This window comes from Protopterus annectens, chromosome 10.part0 (assembly GCF_019279795.1).
Source record: "Protopterus annectens isolate FY-2018-M chromosome 10.part0, PAN1.0, whole genome shotgun sequence".
Classification (NCBI taxonomy): domain Eukaryota; kingdom Metazoa; phylum Chordata; order Ceratodontiformes; family Protopteridae; genus Protopterus; species Protopterus annectens.
Window position 1 is genome coordinate 156,348,421 of NC_056744.1, and position 15,237 is coordinate 156,363,657.

Consider the following 15,237-nt stretch of genomic DNA (forward strand, 5'->3'; position numbering starts at 1 on the left):
TTCTGAGAATCAATAAATGCCAGAAAACGAGCATTTAGGCGGAAATAGCAATAAGCAACAAGAAAAACCAAAAAAATGGTACTTAAACACTCTAAAGTCTCTCCTTTTGTCTCTCTGGTGTTGTAGGTCTCTGCAGGACACCTGGGCAGGATCTGCTGAGCTTATACAAACACAAAAACCGCACAAATGCATTTTTTATATTAGAAAGATTAAAGAGATAGAAATTAGCCCAAAATGGCCAATAAAACTACAGTTTCTGGGCAGAAACCACTCCTCCAAGAGCAGGTAGGCTGTTTAGAGCTCCCCACTCTCACTGGTGAACAAAGAAACTTCCTTTTTGCTCAAGTAAGGTATGGCCAAACACAGAAGCTTAAACACAGTCCAGGTATCAGCAGGTATCTGAAACTGGACTTTTCTAGCTTAGTAAGAGGGGAAAATAGCAAGTTTTTTTTTTCAAGAAAACAGTAGAAACAAATGCAAAAACACTTTTATAGTTTAATTTTTTTTCCTGTGGAGAAACTGTGTTTTTTTTTTCTTTTTGGGGCTTGCAAAGTGTGTTAAAGTGTTTTACTGTGTTTTGCTGGGAAAAGTGACTTTTAACAACTTTATTTTTTAACCAGCTTATGCTGCTTGTTTCCCTGGGAAAATAACACCAATTTAAGCTTGACTATGGAATGAACTTCCAGTCCTATGGTCAGTCCTTATTATAGGCACAAAAAATAAACAGTTAAGCAAACAGCCTTGCCATTAAAGCAATTTAGCAATTTGCCACAGCCGCAGTTGGGTCAGTCTGCCATGGCCAAACCTGGTTCCTCAGACCACTCATCTTTTGCCCCATATCCTTCTGGTATATCACCTACTGCCACTGTAGACCATGGGTTAACCATGTCCTCTATGGCTGTTGGGGTCTTCTCAGTGGGCAAGTGAGAGACATTTTTGTTGGTCCTGGGGAAGGGAGCAGGGAAGCGTTTTCTGTTTTGTCAAAATGTTGTGCCCAGCCCTAGGGAAGCTGCTGCTGCCATTAACATTATTGGCCCCTTTTTTCCTGTCAGAAAGAAACAGAAAACTAAATATGTAACTGTTAATACTCAAATTTATTGGACAGAAGTTGTTTACTAGATCTGGTTCAGGGTCTAATTCAGGGTATAAATCCTTCTTGTAAGGTGTTTTATGCTAAAAGAAAAAGGAATGCCTCTTTGTTGAAGAGAGTCACGATTCTGAATCTGAACAGGAGCATAAAGAGACAGATGCAAGTTTTTCCTCCTTAAATTCCTGAATCAGATTCAGGATTGAGTACAGTATCTTATTTTCCCTATAGGTGTTTCTCTTTCTCCGAGACTATTTCCAGAATGTGACTGCGATTTACAGGGAAGAACATTGAGGTTTCTCAGTTCCTTAGGAAATACTATGAGTTATTACAAATGCAGTTTTCAGAACCTTCACTCATTCCTCCAGTGCTGTCAGCACTGGAGTGTGTGTGTGTGTGTGTGTGTGTGTGTGTGTGTGTGTGTGTGTGTGTGTGTGTGTGTCACTGCCTGCAGATTTCCTGTTAGTCAGCCTGCTGCCCCTTAAAAAAGGCAGATAGATTGTATAAGTTCTTCAGTGTTTTAAGCTGTTGTACATTCATCCCAAACCTGACCTAGCAGCTATAGTTTTAGTTAATCTTTCTGCTGCTAAACTTTTAGCTAATTCCAATCTTACACTTTCTGACAAGGACAGGAAAATTATTGATAAGTATGGGAAAAAACGTGTATTTATTTAATGATATTTGATTGCTGGGAAAGTTTGGCTAGGTAGGAGCCCATTTTTAGTGGAAGCCCACGGAGAAAAGCTTCAAAATATTACAAGACATTGCAAGAATAATAATTTTACAGTCTTTAAAAATAGTACAAAAATGATTACAGTTTAATTATACCAGATTAGATATAGTATGAAATCATTGGTTAAGAGTAGATACAGGTTATATGACAACGATTTACCAGTTAGAGAAATGTTAGCCCATTTATAAAGAAATTGAAGGCAAGTTGCTATAATACAAACAGGAAATGCAATAGTAAGAGAGAAAAAAGCAGACTTACGGGATATTTATAGAGAAAGCCAGGAGAGAGAATTTGATAGAAGTAAGGAAGTGAGTGAAGAAGGGAGAGTAAGGAGATCAAATGTAGAGATATAGTTTATCCTCGTTTGAGCAAGAACAGAGCCAGCTTTTGGTTAGGATGTCTGCACCCTTAGTTTTTTTATGAGTTTTTCTTCTGCAATTTTCTATATGCAGGTTGAATTTAAGATTATCATCCACTATCATCCCTAGTAATTTACCATGAGAAGTAACTTCAATGGTTGTATTATCGAGAGAGAGGACTTTAAATTTTGTTTTTTAATGAGAGAGAGATTTAGGGTAAAAAAGTAATTGTTTTTTTTAAGGTTGAGCATGAGCTGTGAGTTACAAAGCCACGTTTCAGTTGCTGTTAAAGCTTCCTGTGTAATTTTTTGAATGTATGCCAAATTGTCGGATGTGCAAATGAGTGTGGCATCATCTGCATACTGTATTATGGAGGCCTGCTGTGTGTTTGTGTGGAGGGTGTTGGTGAGAATGTTAAAGAGGAGGGAACCAAGGATAGAATTTTGTGGTACATTGCTGATGACTGGGAGGTATGGAGAGAGGGTGGAGTGCCATTTAATTGACTGATACCTATTGGTTAGGTAGCTTTTGAACCATAGAAGGATGGCATGAAAGAGACCCAATGAAGACATTCTAAGTAGAAGTTTGCTTTGACAAACTGTTTCAAAGGCTTTAGACAAGTCTAGAAATAAAGAGGAGACGAATTTTCCGTCATCTCTAGCTTTATTGACAGTATCTATACATGTTAGAAGTGGACTATTAATATTATGGGAAGGATGGAAGCCATGTTGTCTGGGGGACAGGAGTTCTTCCTGCAGGAGATAGTTTTACAATTGTTTTGAATATTTTTTTTAAATATTTGCAGGGGGGATAAGATTGCTATAAATTAAAGTTAGTAATGTCTGTTGAATTTCCTCCTTTGTGCAAAGGGATAATGTGAGACTTTTTCCAGAGAAAGGGAACATGTGATTCCTGGACTGACCTATTTATAAGGACTGAGACAGGGTAGGCAATGCTATAGATGCTATTTTAAGGTATTTGCTTGGAATGTCATCAGTTAAAGTAGAGTATGGATTGAGTTTGTTTAAGAGTAGTTTTATATATTATGTGGGCAAAAGCTTGAAGGTGAAAATAGATGTAGTGATAACATGGCTGCTGGGCAGGGCTTTAGATGTTGTGGAATCCTTGGTTACAGATGCTATACTATATATGAAATAAGAGTTGAACTGTATTGTGGTTTCAAGTGATAAGTTATTGGGAGAGGGGTTAGGGTTGAATTTATAGCCAGGATGCAAGATTTCTTTAATGGATGAACAGATTTTTTTATGGCTGTGTTTACTATTATTCTGAAAGTTATTATAGTATAGTTTTTGTCTTCATTAATTTGCTTTTTATTACGATTGAAAAGCATTCTGAAGTTTTCAAGATATTGTGATGTTTTATAAACATATTGTTTAAGTGGATGTGTGAGATGTCTGGTCGGTTTAATTTCGCCAAATCTTTTGGCTTCCTAATACTATGATGAGAACGGACCCCATTTCTAAGTCAAAGTATGATTAAAGTTCATGAAATTAGTATTGTGAGCCAAAAGTGCTGTTTGCAGCACTCGCAATGCAGCCAGAACTGACTCCTTCTGCATTTCATACAGAGTTACATGTACTGGTAGCATACCTAAATAAACCTGCAAAGTCTACCACATTGTCCTCGTTTCTGCCTGCAAATCCTGGTATTTTATGACTTTGTGTCTCTCTGTACATAAGACACGGTAATCACTGGGTGTAGTAATGTCTGTAATGTATATTTGTATATTTGGACGTCTAGCTGTATAGATCAGGAGATGATCATTTGAGACAGTCAGACATTGTACTTGAGGTGGTGTATTTGCACGGTTCTTATGTCTCTATGGCTTTGATTTTCACAATTTTGAATAGTTAGGCTTATATGTTGAAGTTTATTCTCACTAATTGTGAAAGTATGAAGAATGTTTTGCCTGCAGTTTCTTCTTGTGAGGAGAAATCTGCTTTAAATGATTTAGTTTCTTCCATCTTACAGGTCACAACTCATTGTTTATAGTGCATACATGACTGTGTTAATCATTCTTCCAGGTTCATAGACATTGGTATTGTTTTGAGGAGGTATGCCTCCTTGCATTTTCAGACCCCCCCCCCTGCTGCAGAGGGTATCAAAAAGTGTGATTAGAGGGATAAGGTGATACAGAAAATCTGTAAGATTTTTTCAGCCTACCTTTTCCAGATTTTCCAAGGATTTCTCTAACCCTTTGTTCTATTTTGCAAAAAAAAAACCAAAAAAAACCCCAAAATAAACAGCCCAAGCAAAATGCTGATAAAACAGACATTTAAGAACAAATGGACTGGAGGTTCTAAAAGGAATATAGGAACTCCCCATTACAAAGGACAGTTCAACAAGTCAGAATGACTGTTTAAGTGAACATATCCCCCACACACACACACATCAGTCCCTTTTCCCTTCCATAAAGTTTGAATCTCCACTTCTCTTTGGAAACAGATAGTTTCAGACAAATGGGTTCTGAAGATCATTTACCAAGGTTACAAATGGCAGTAGGAGGAAATTCCATTTTTTAGGGCGTAATTCCTCATCTACCAGACCAGGCCAGACTACTCTATTTCTCCCTGTCTTTCAACATATACTGTTTCAGGGAGTTATAAAGCCATTTCCTCCTTTCCAGTTTGGGAAAAGTTTTTTATTGAAAGATGCTTTTGGTGCCAAAGAATGAAAATACTTGGAGACCAGTTCTTCCTTCCCTAAACCAATTTGTGATAGTGCCCAGGTTACATTTTTCTACCAGTGTTTTTGCGTGAGTTGAATACCTGGTGACCATCTTTTCCAACTTTATTCTATATTTGTTTATAGTGCCCAAGTTCAAAATGTTGTCATTTCACAGCCTGTTATCTCTTCTTCCTCATTTAAGTTTCCTGGTATTACTAGATTTAAAAGATGCTTATCATCACATTCCTATTCGTCTAGATATCAGATGTTTCTTAAGGTTTTGTGTGTCTGGATCACATTATCAGCTCTCTGCCTTACTGTTTGGACTACCTACTGCACCAAGAGTGCTCACATAGTGTCTAGCTTCAGTTATAGCACATTGCGGGTTACAAGGTATCCACATTTTCTATATTTAGACAACTTGCTTATCTTTGTAGAGTCTTTTTTAGAGTGTCAGGAATCTCTCACTTGGGTGAGAGATCTCTTACACACATTGGGATTCCAAGAGAAGATTCAAATGCCTCTTTGGACTCTATGCTAAAAGATTGTGTTTGTGTAGTGTCTGCTAGACACCTCAGCACAAACAGCATTTCTTCCACTGGAAAAAGCAGATCTATAGCAAGTTTATTTCTAGGGTTTTCCACTCCGACTTCAGTCACTGTGAGGGAATACCTCAGAATTTTGGATCTCATTGCTTCTATGATTCTTATGATATCCTTGGCAAGACTCCAGATGAGAAAGATACAATCGTATCTGAATTTTGTTTGGTTCCAACACCAACACCCATTACAGGTTCATAGGTGTTTACTAGGCTTACAACCACAGGGGCCTTTTTAAGCTTAGCCATGCATCCTAAATCTCTGACAAGTTCTGGCACCCTTGATAAATGCAAGCAGGGGCTTGGGAGATAAAACATTTATAAGAAGGGGCCTGGGAGATGAACCATTAACAGGCTGACTGTGTCCATTAGACACATGCAACCTGTAAATGGTTCGTCTCCCAGGCCCCTGCTTGTAAATGCTTAATCTTTTCAAATCTCAGTTCTGAGGTTTCTCAGAAGAGAAAACCCTTGGTGGAGACAGCAAATATCCCTAAATCAAGGTCGCCCCTTCTCCCCTCCTGCTCCAAAGCAATCAGTAACTACAGATGCCTCAGACTTTGCTTGGGGAGCAATTTCAGGAGGAATAAAAGTGCAGTGTGTTTGGGACACCATGGACAGATGCAAGCACATAAATATAAAAGAGATGCTTGCTCTAATCAAGGCACTCAACTCCGTGAATCATTTTTGGTCTCTAGGACATCTTCAAGTTGTTATAGACAATACCACAATCATGTGGAACATCAACAGGCAAGGAGGAACCAGGTCTTAGCCCCTTTTCTGACTAGCTGTGTTAGCTTGGGATATAGCTTTATAGCACAATCGCAGTCTACAGCCATCCTACATCTCATCAGAGCAAAAGTGTGTGGCAGTCAAGCTGAGCAGGATAAAGGCAGATACTCACAAATGGAAACTAGATCAGGGGTCCTCCAACATTTGATCCGTTTATGGGGAATTTCACAAGTAGACCTCTGATTCCTCTCTGAATGATAATCAGCTGGCAAAATTATACTCCAGGACTCCATGCAAGAAGACCTGGAAGACAGATGCCTTTTCTTTTCCTTGGACTGGAATGTTCCTGCATGCTTTTCCACCCTTCTAGTGATTTCCAGGGTACTAATGGAGATTCAGAATGAATCCCTCAAGTTCCTTGTGGTGACTCCCATGAGGCCCAGGTAACAGTGGTTCTCCCTTCTTTTGGAAATGGCCAGGGGCAATTACCTAAAGCTTGCTCAAAGAATGGATCTGCTCACACAAGATCAGGGGTATTTGATACACATCAATGCCAATCAGCTTCAGCTTACTACCTGGATGATAGGGTCTTAATTATATTTAGGCAGCATGGAAGGATGTGCAGCAGGTACTAATGGAGGCAAAAAAGCCTTCTGCCTTAAAATCATATAATAGCAAATGGAAAAAGGTCTTCTAGTTGGTGCCAAAAACATAACCAGCACCCATACAGGGGCTAGTGTTTCTCTAGTTTTAAAAGGTTTGTATGAGTTACTATTCTTGGCCTTTCTTACTCCTCAATCAAGGTTCATTTATCGGCCATTTCAGAATGTCTTCCCAATGATGCTTCTCTTTCAATACAGTCTCATGTGCTTTTTCCACAAAGGACCTCCAAGAAAGTGGGTGGCTTCTTCACGGGATCTTAATTTTGTATTAGAGAAGCTAACATTTGCTCTGTTTGAACCAGCCCACCAGGCTGGCTTGAGGTTCTTAAAATGGAAAACTGTTTTACAGATTGCTCTGATTCCTCCAGAATGGGTATCTGAGTTGCAAACTTGTGGTCAGTCAGCCCTTTCTCATTTTTCACAGATACAAGATTTCTTTGAGAACTAATTCTTCTTTTATGTCTAAAGTGTTATCTGATGTTACTTTAAGCCAAACAATCCATCTGTCTGTGTTCTTTCTTGAACCTAGGAATGAGGGACAAATGATACTCTGTACCTTGGATGTCTACAGACAACTCAGGTTCTATCTTGACAGGACAAAAATCTTTCAGATCATTGTATCAGTTTTTCATTTCTTGTGAGGGTAAGAAGAAGAGACAACATGTGGCAAAACAGACTATTCGCAAATGGTGGCCTCAGGCTATTACCTTTTGTTATTCTTACCACAATAAAACTATTATAGGCAGAGTCAAGGCTCACTCTACTAGGGCCTTGGCTTCATCTACAAATTTTTAGAAAGGACTGAATTTTAGAAGCAGCAACTTGATATTCTGTATATATTTTTATAAAGCTCTACAAGCTCGATTTCTTCTCTAAGTCTAGAGCAGGCTTTGCTAGGACCATTCTCCAGGGGGTCCTGGACTCTTTGCCTTCTTCCTTCCAAATGTTAGTCTACCCATTTAGCTAAGGTTACTGCAGCAGTGATCAATATGATGAACGTAGTACAGTTGTGTAGGTAAACCTACCATAACAGTAGAGGTTCGAAAGATCACTGCTGCAATAGCTGGCCCCTCCCTACCTCCACTCCCCTTACTTTTTGATTATGCCACAGTGTGCACATGTGTATATATTTGTACTCCTAGCTGTGTCTTCCCAGCCTCCCTCTCTCAGTTGGCAAGAAAGCTCTGAAGAGCTTGGCACTCAAATCTGCGTTTTTAGGCAGCTCAGCTTGAGCTGGCTAATGGTTTGAGCACGTAGAAGGTTCCCTGAAACTTTGGAAGCTGGCCAGCTGTTATATCTTTGACAAGCTATAACCAATATAGTTCAGGCTATTGCAGCAGTGATCATTTAAACAGCTACTGGCACATTTACTTACACAACTGTACTTTCTTTTGCAAAAAAAAAAAAATGTGATAATATATATTGTTTTTAGAAGAAAAATATTTGTAATGCTTGAGTTATGAACACACTTAATTGAAGAAAGGAGAACAAAAAATTCAAATAATGATAACGTAAGTGTTACATGGCTGTTTTCTGCACAGATGCTTGCTTCAGTTACCCTGCCCTGTAAAAATGTAATTTGGAGAAATTATATCGTATTTATTCTCCAGAAAAGATAATGTTATCTAAGTATAGGTGTTTACATATCCATGAATTTAGTGCATCATAAAAATGCAGTTATAATGCAGCCATAGATATCCTGTTTGGGAGATCCTATACTTTAAAAATAGCCATCATCTCCATCTTAGCAGGAAGATTTGAACCACTGGGACTCCACAAGAAAGTACCACAGAGTTATGCTAACTGCAAGCTGGTTTTATGAGGTACACACAGCTGGTTGTGGTACTGTCTACTGGGAATTATATTTGCAGCATTCATTTAATCTCTAGCTGTTGAAAGTCTGCTGATTGGTAGTAATGCTGGAGTGTTATACATCTAGAACAGTGCTTTCCTAGTGAGAGTTAAACTCCATGGTTTTGAGAGCAGTCCAAAGAAAATAATTCCTGTTGCTGTTAAAAGACTGTGTTCTCAGCTGTGAAAACCTTGCATATGTATTTATTGAAGCAAATCTGTACAGAAGTCCTTTATTCAGTAAACTATGGCAGCCATATTACTATCTGGGAAAAAGAATTGTATATTTTTCTAGCAATAAATCCATATATACCCTTTGACTTTAAATGTATGAATTAATGAAAACAGTATTACATTATGGTGATTATAATGCAAGCTTGTCATCTGCAATAACCCAAGAACAAGTGTTGGTATAGAATACTAATGTGTTTGATGTAGTAAACTGGACTTTTTCATTGACTGAAAGCTTAAAACAGCCAACCTTTGGTTTACTTCAGACAATAAAATAAAATAAAAGATCCTATGTTTTAACAGTAGGGCAGTACTGCTCATATATATATATATATATATATATATATATATATATATATATATAAATATAAATATAAATATATATATATATATATATATATATATATATTTGAAATTCTTTGAAAGCAATACCTTTATTACTAGTAGCTGTATTATTGAAGCTTTCACTTTATTGGGGTGTATTGGATTTATCCTTGTAAGTTCAGTATCACGGCTACAACTACTGTTTCTTAGACATTCTTAAATTCCTAATTTTGCCCTTAAAGATTTAAAACAGCCCATTCCCTATTCTAAAAGAAACATTAGCAGGTGTAGGGGAAGCAGATGTCTACATGACTGTGTTTCAGAGTAACAGAGTTGACGATGACTTTTTTGCCTCCATTTTGCCCAATATAGATCTTACTTCATATGTACACATTAGCTGCTAAAGGGGTTGTATCAGCAGAACTAAACGACAAGCATGCAGTTCACCCTCGATAGTTTACCCATGTCATCTTTTTCCATAAAGTACTGCAATGAATATATCTCACTTTGTGTCCCACACAGGAAAAGAAAGCATATGAGAAGGTATTCTCATTCTATAACTAGGATATGCATTGGTCACTGTTGCCTCAGCCTCAAAGAAAGATCTCATAGCCTTACAAGCTACCTCTGGAAATGCTGACTCATCACTATAGATCTTAAATATGAAAACAACTATTCACTTCTGAAAAAGGCTAATAGGTTCCCCAGTCAGTAAAAGGCTGAGCTCCTCCTTAGTTATAAAATATTAAAAGGCTTTGATTGTAGGCGCTTTTGTTGAGGCTGGTGCCCAAACTTCAGACTGAAGAAGTTTGGGCACCAGCCTTGGCGAAGGCACTTACAATTAAAGCCTATTTTCTGCTGTCTTTGGCTACACTTCCTTTATATTTACCAACATAATATTGTTGACACAAGAGTACAGACTCTAAAGTCAGCTACTGCTTCAGAATATGTACCCTTTTTGGGAATGTACAGTTGTTATGCTTTGCCTGCCTCCACCCAAAAAAAAAAATCTGAGGAATGATAGGCATGTTTTGATTTTCTGGTTGGTAATTGTGTTGATTTTAGGAGGTCCCAACTTTAATTTCTGAGATTTTAATGTTTCAGTAAGTGGCAGAAGAGCACTGTTAAAACTGGTTTAATTTCTGAGAATATTGCATGAAAGCTGAAAGAATTTGGAGGGAAAATGACTCCCATTTATATGCTTGCCAAGCCAGATGCACAGTGTGGCTTTGCTTGCCAAGCCAGATGTACAGTGTGACTTTTGGAAATGCCTGTAGAGGAACTAAACCAAGATAATTTTCTATGGATAGACATCATCAGTCTCTCAATGGTAAGAGACAGAGCACCTGTGATATATACAGAGTTTGACAGTGTTTATGTTCTGTGTTGGATTATGTTGCTGGGTTTGAGCAAAGATGTAGTGTTTACAACTTTGACACACTTTGCCATCTGTTAAGTAGATGGTTTTATTTTAAGAACTGTGATTTCTGCCATATGCACATTCAGTGGTAACAGGTGGGGCCGGTATAATGGGCTAATTCTTTACCTTACAGATGCAAGGTATTTGATTTGATTCTGATCTCTGATTATTGACTAGACTTGTAATCTACAGACTGAGCCTGGTGTTTGCCTGTGAACATGGGGCTCTTCAAAAGTGGACCAGGTGTGAGTTTTGTTGGCTAGTTTTGCTTTCAGTTTAAAGCTTGAGTTCACAGCTTTAAATGCAAGACATAATTTGTATCTAAAGATAGTTATACTCCAAAAGTGAATACTTTCTGAAGCTTGTCACATAAACCTTGTTGACCTTTAAACTTTCTCTTGACTTCCTAATTCTGCAGATCTCCTCTTGCGTGCGTGCGTGTGTATTTTATTTATTTATATATATATATATATATATATATATATATATATATATATATATATATATATATATATATATATATATATATATATATATATATACACACACACACACACACACACACACACTCCATTTGGTATGTACCTCTCAAGACATCTGCAACAACTGGAAAGGCCGCAGAAATACCTCACTAAAAGAATCACAGGCCTAAAGCAGATGCCCTATGCTGACCACCTTAAAAAACTCCAGCTATACTCTGTCGTATATGTCTACTCCGAGGTAATCTCTGCTTAACATACAAGGCCATACAAACCCAGAGCTGATGGACATGCTACACTTAATGAAATCCCAATCCCTCAGAGCCACATGCTTCAGGGATCTAAATCTTGTCATCACAATAGACAAAACATGCTGGAGGGATAGGTTCCTGACCCAGTGACTACCCAGACTCTGGAATAGACTGCCCATACATGTCAAGCAGAGTGCCTCTTTGGCCCTCTTCAAAAGGAACCTTGAAGATTGGATGGGAGAAAGGAAATTCACCCCAGGGATCACATCAGTTGCCCTGCTAAACAGGGGTCCAGGGAAGTAAATAGTGTGGGAAGAAATAGCCATGGAATTGTTATGGCTAGGCTTGTATAGGCCCTAGGGCCAATAGCCTAGAACCAACCTAATAACCTATGAACCTAGTTCCCTCCTAATCTAAGTTCCTTACTAAAACACATACCTGCATAATTGCTATATAACTTCAGATAATAACCCACCATGCTTCAGCTTTTCACATCACCACTTCAACCAAATCATGCAGTAACTACAACTTCTCAATCTTGATTTCAAAGATTTGGAAAGCAATGCTGCTAGGTATACATTGTGCAAATGCAGTGGTCAAAGGAAATCACATGTCAATATCTATTTATATAGGTGTGGCATCCAGGGACATGAGATAATAGTGGAACTATATCAAATATTTGCTATGCCCTAATTAGACCACTTTCTACAGCTGCTGAGCCATATAGCAAAAGGCATTCAAGTGTTAGAAGAAATAAAAAGATCTACAAGGCTGCAGAGAGTGATGAAGAGTATGGCATGAAGGAAGATTAAACAACCTTAACCATTTTGTCTCTAGTAATGAGGAGAGATAGGGACAACATGACAGACCACATAAAGTAACTAAAGTAAAATTTGGTGGAATTTCACCAAGAAGAAAAGATATCATAAAATCAACATGACTTTCACCCTTCTAGTGAATTCAGTAATACATTTTGAGTTTATAATCACTTCTATTTCACTGATGTTTAAATCTCTAACACTGTTCAATCCACCCTCATTATCTCAGTAACCCCCCAAACCTGGGATGTCCTGTCAGTTACCTTTCCTTTACCTACCACTCCTTTCTGCATATACCCTGCTCTTGTACTGTTAACTTATTTCTTACCTTAGACTGCCAAATATGTTTTTTTCTTGTGTGAACAGTTTGCATTGTAAAGTTATCTGCACTACAATCTGACATAATATCTTTTTTTTTTAAACAAGAAACATCTTTATTGAATTATCACTTATGATATAGGCAATCATATTTGTTTAATCTTTGTGTTATCTTTGTTTGCACCCAATCAGTTCTAGCAAAATAAACTGTTTTTTCTGCAAGAGAGTTGCTCCTATAAATGTCTGCAGCAGTCCAACATAGGAATTAACCTCGACTCCCTCATGATGCACACACGCACACACAGGCACACATTTACACACACAGACACACACACACACACACACACACACACACACACATACACGTCACAAACAGTGAAGTTAGAATTTATTCTATTTATTTGCTAATAATTCTGTTTTCATTTTTGTTTTTAGTTTTGTATTTTATACCCTCTAAGATATGTCTATAAATAAAATTTACACCAAAGGCTTTACGCATTCTGTTTTTCTAAGCCTCTGTTCACTAGTCCTACCACTTTGGCTTTAAAGAAACTCTACTATACACTGTTATTATGGTGATTGCGATAATCCTTTTGAATCTTTTTAGTCATGAGCTATGCCAAATTAGTAAACAGTTATACATACAAAACAATGTTGGGGAAAGAAACTATTACAGTTTAATGAGTATATCCATTGCAATATTTACTTAAAAAAGTTACCCAGTCTTGTATATTCCATTTAACCTGGTATCCTAAACACATATAAAAGGCTAAATAGAATTAGATTAGGAGATCCATATGGGGAAATGATTCTCTCTCTCTCTCTCTATTCATTACCCTTTTTATAAAAAAATATTTTCTTACATTTTGATTAAATCATGTCCCTTTCATCTTTTTTATAGTTTCCTCCTCTACTTGTGATATCTTTTCTTCCTGGTGAAATTCCACCAAATTTTACTTTAGTTACTTTATGTGGTCTGTCATAGTATCCCTATCTGTCCTCATTACTAGAGAAAAAATGGTTAAGGTTCTTCAATCTTCCTTTATGCCATACTCTTCATCACTCTCTGCAGCCTTGTAGAGCTTCTTTTTATTTCTTCTAACACTTGAATGCCTTTTGCTATATGGCTCAGCAGCTGTAGAAAATGGTCTAATTAAGGCATAGCAAATGTTTGATATAGTTCCACTATTATTTCTATGTCCCTAGATGCACACTTCCATAAATAGATATCAAGATACTAACATGTGATTTGCTTTGACCACTACATTTGCACAATGTATTTCAGCTTTCATTATGATAATAACTAAGAAGTAGAAAAAATATCCTGGATTAAGTGTCACTCCATCAGTAACATATTCTAGCCTATTAATTAAACCAAAAACCTCAGGATAAGAACGATGGTCGTATAAAAACAAAAACAACACAATAACGAAAGATAACATTAGAAACTTGCTGAGGATGACTTAAATTGGAAAGAATACTGTTGGCAGGTAAGATTAAATGCATGTAATTTCCCTGGACTAAATGAAAGGGAGAATTACAAGGTAGTCTTAAAAAGGAAAGGGTTAATTCACTGATTCACTTTGGTCAGCTGTTTCTGATGTAATCTTTTAAATAAGTTTTTTTAAGTCTTTGACTTCATAGGTTCATAGGTAGGTACTAGGATATTGACCCTAGGGCCTATATAAGCCTAGCCAAAAAGGTACCCTGGCTTTTGCCACCCAAGAAAATTATTTTCCTGTGTCCCTGTCAAGCAGAGCCACAGAGGCGATCCCCGGGGTGAATTTCCTATTTCTCATTCAATCATCAAGATTTTTCCTGAAGAGTGCTAATGAGGAGCTTTGTTTGATATAGATAGGTAGTTTGTTTCAGAGGATGGGAAGTCTCTGGGACAGGGATCTATCCCTTCAGCATGTTCTGTTTATTGTTGTGAAAAGGTTTAGGTCCCTAGAGCATGTAGCTTGGAGCGATTGGGATTTCATTAAGTGGAGCATGTCCAACAGCTTTGGGTTTGGCATAGCTTTGTATGTTAGGCAAAGATCACCTCTGAGTAGGCAATATGTGATGGAGTAAAGCTGGATTTTTTTGAGCCGGTCTGGGTAGGGGATCTGTTTGAGGCCGGTAATCCTCTTTGTGAGGTATTTTCTGTGGCCCTTCCAGTTGTTGTAGATGTCTTGTGAGGTACATACCAAAAGGGCTGTTGTACTCTATAATGGGTCTAATGAGTGACAAGTAGAGGGGAACAATGTCCTCTTTTTTTCTGGATGAGAAACCTATTGTGATGAGGTGTGCCATGTAGGAGGATTTCCTGACTACTGTGGCGATGTGATTATCAAATGAGAGACTACTGTCCACCTGTGTCCCAAGGTCTCTTATCACACTTTCGGTGTTTAGTAGACTACCAGCTATGTGGTAGCTCATGGGTACAGATTTTTTACCAAAGGGGATGACAATGCACTTTTTGGCATTGAGCTTGAGGCCATGGCTTTGACACCAGGCATCTGTCTCAGTGAGGCCCTTTTGTAGGATGTCCACATCATTAGGAGTTTCGATTATGGCTCCTAGTTTGCAGTCATCTGGGAACTTTGTTAGCCAAAGACCTTCTGTGTTAGCCTGTACTTCAGAAAAGTAGATGCCAAATAGGAGAGGACCAAGGACTGAACCCTGGGGTACTCTACTTGTCACT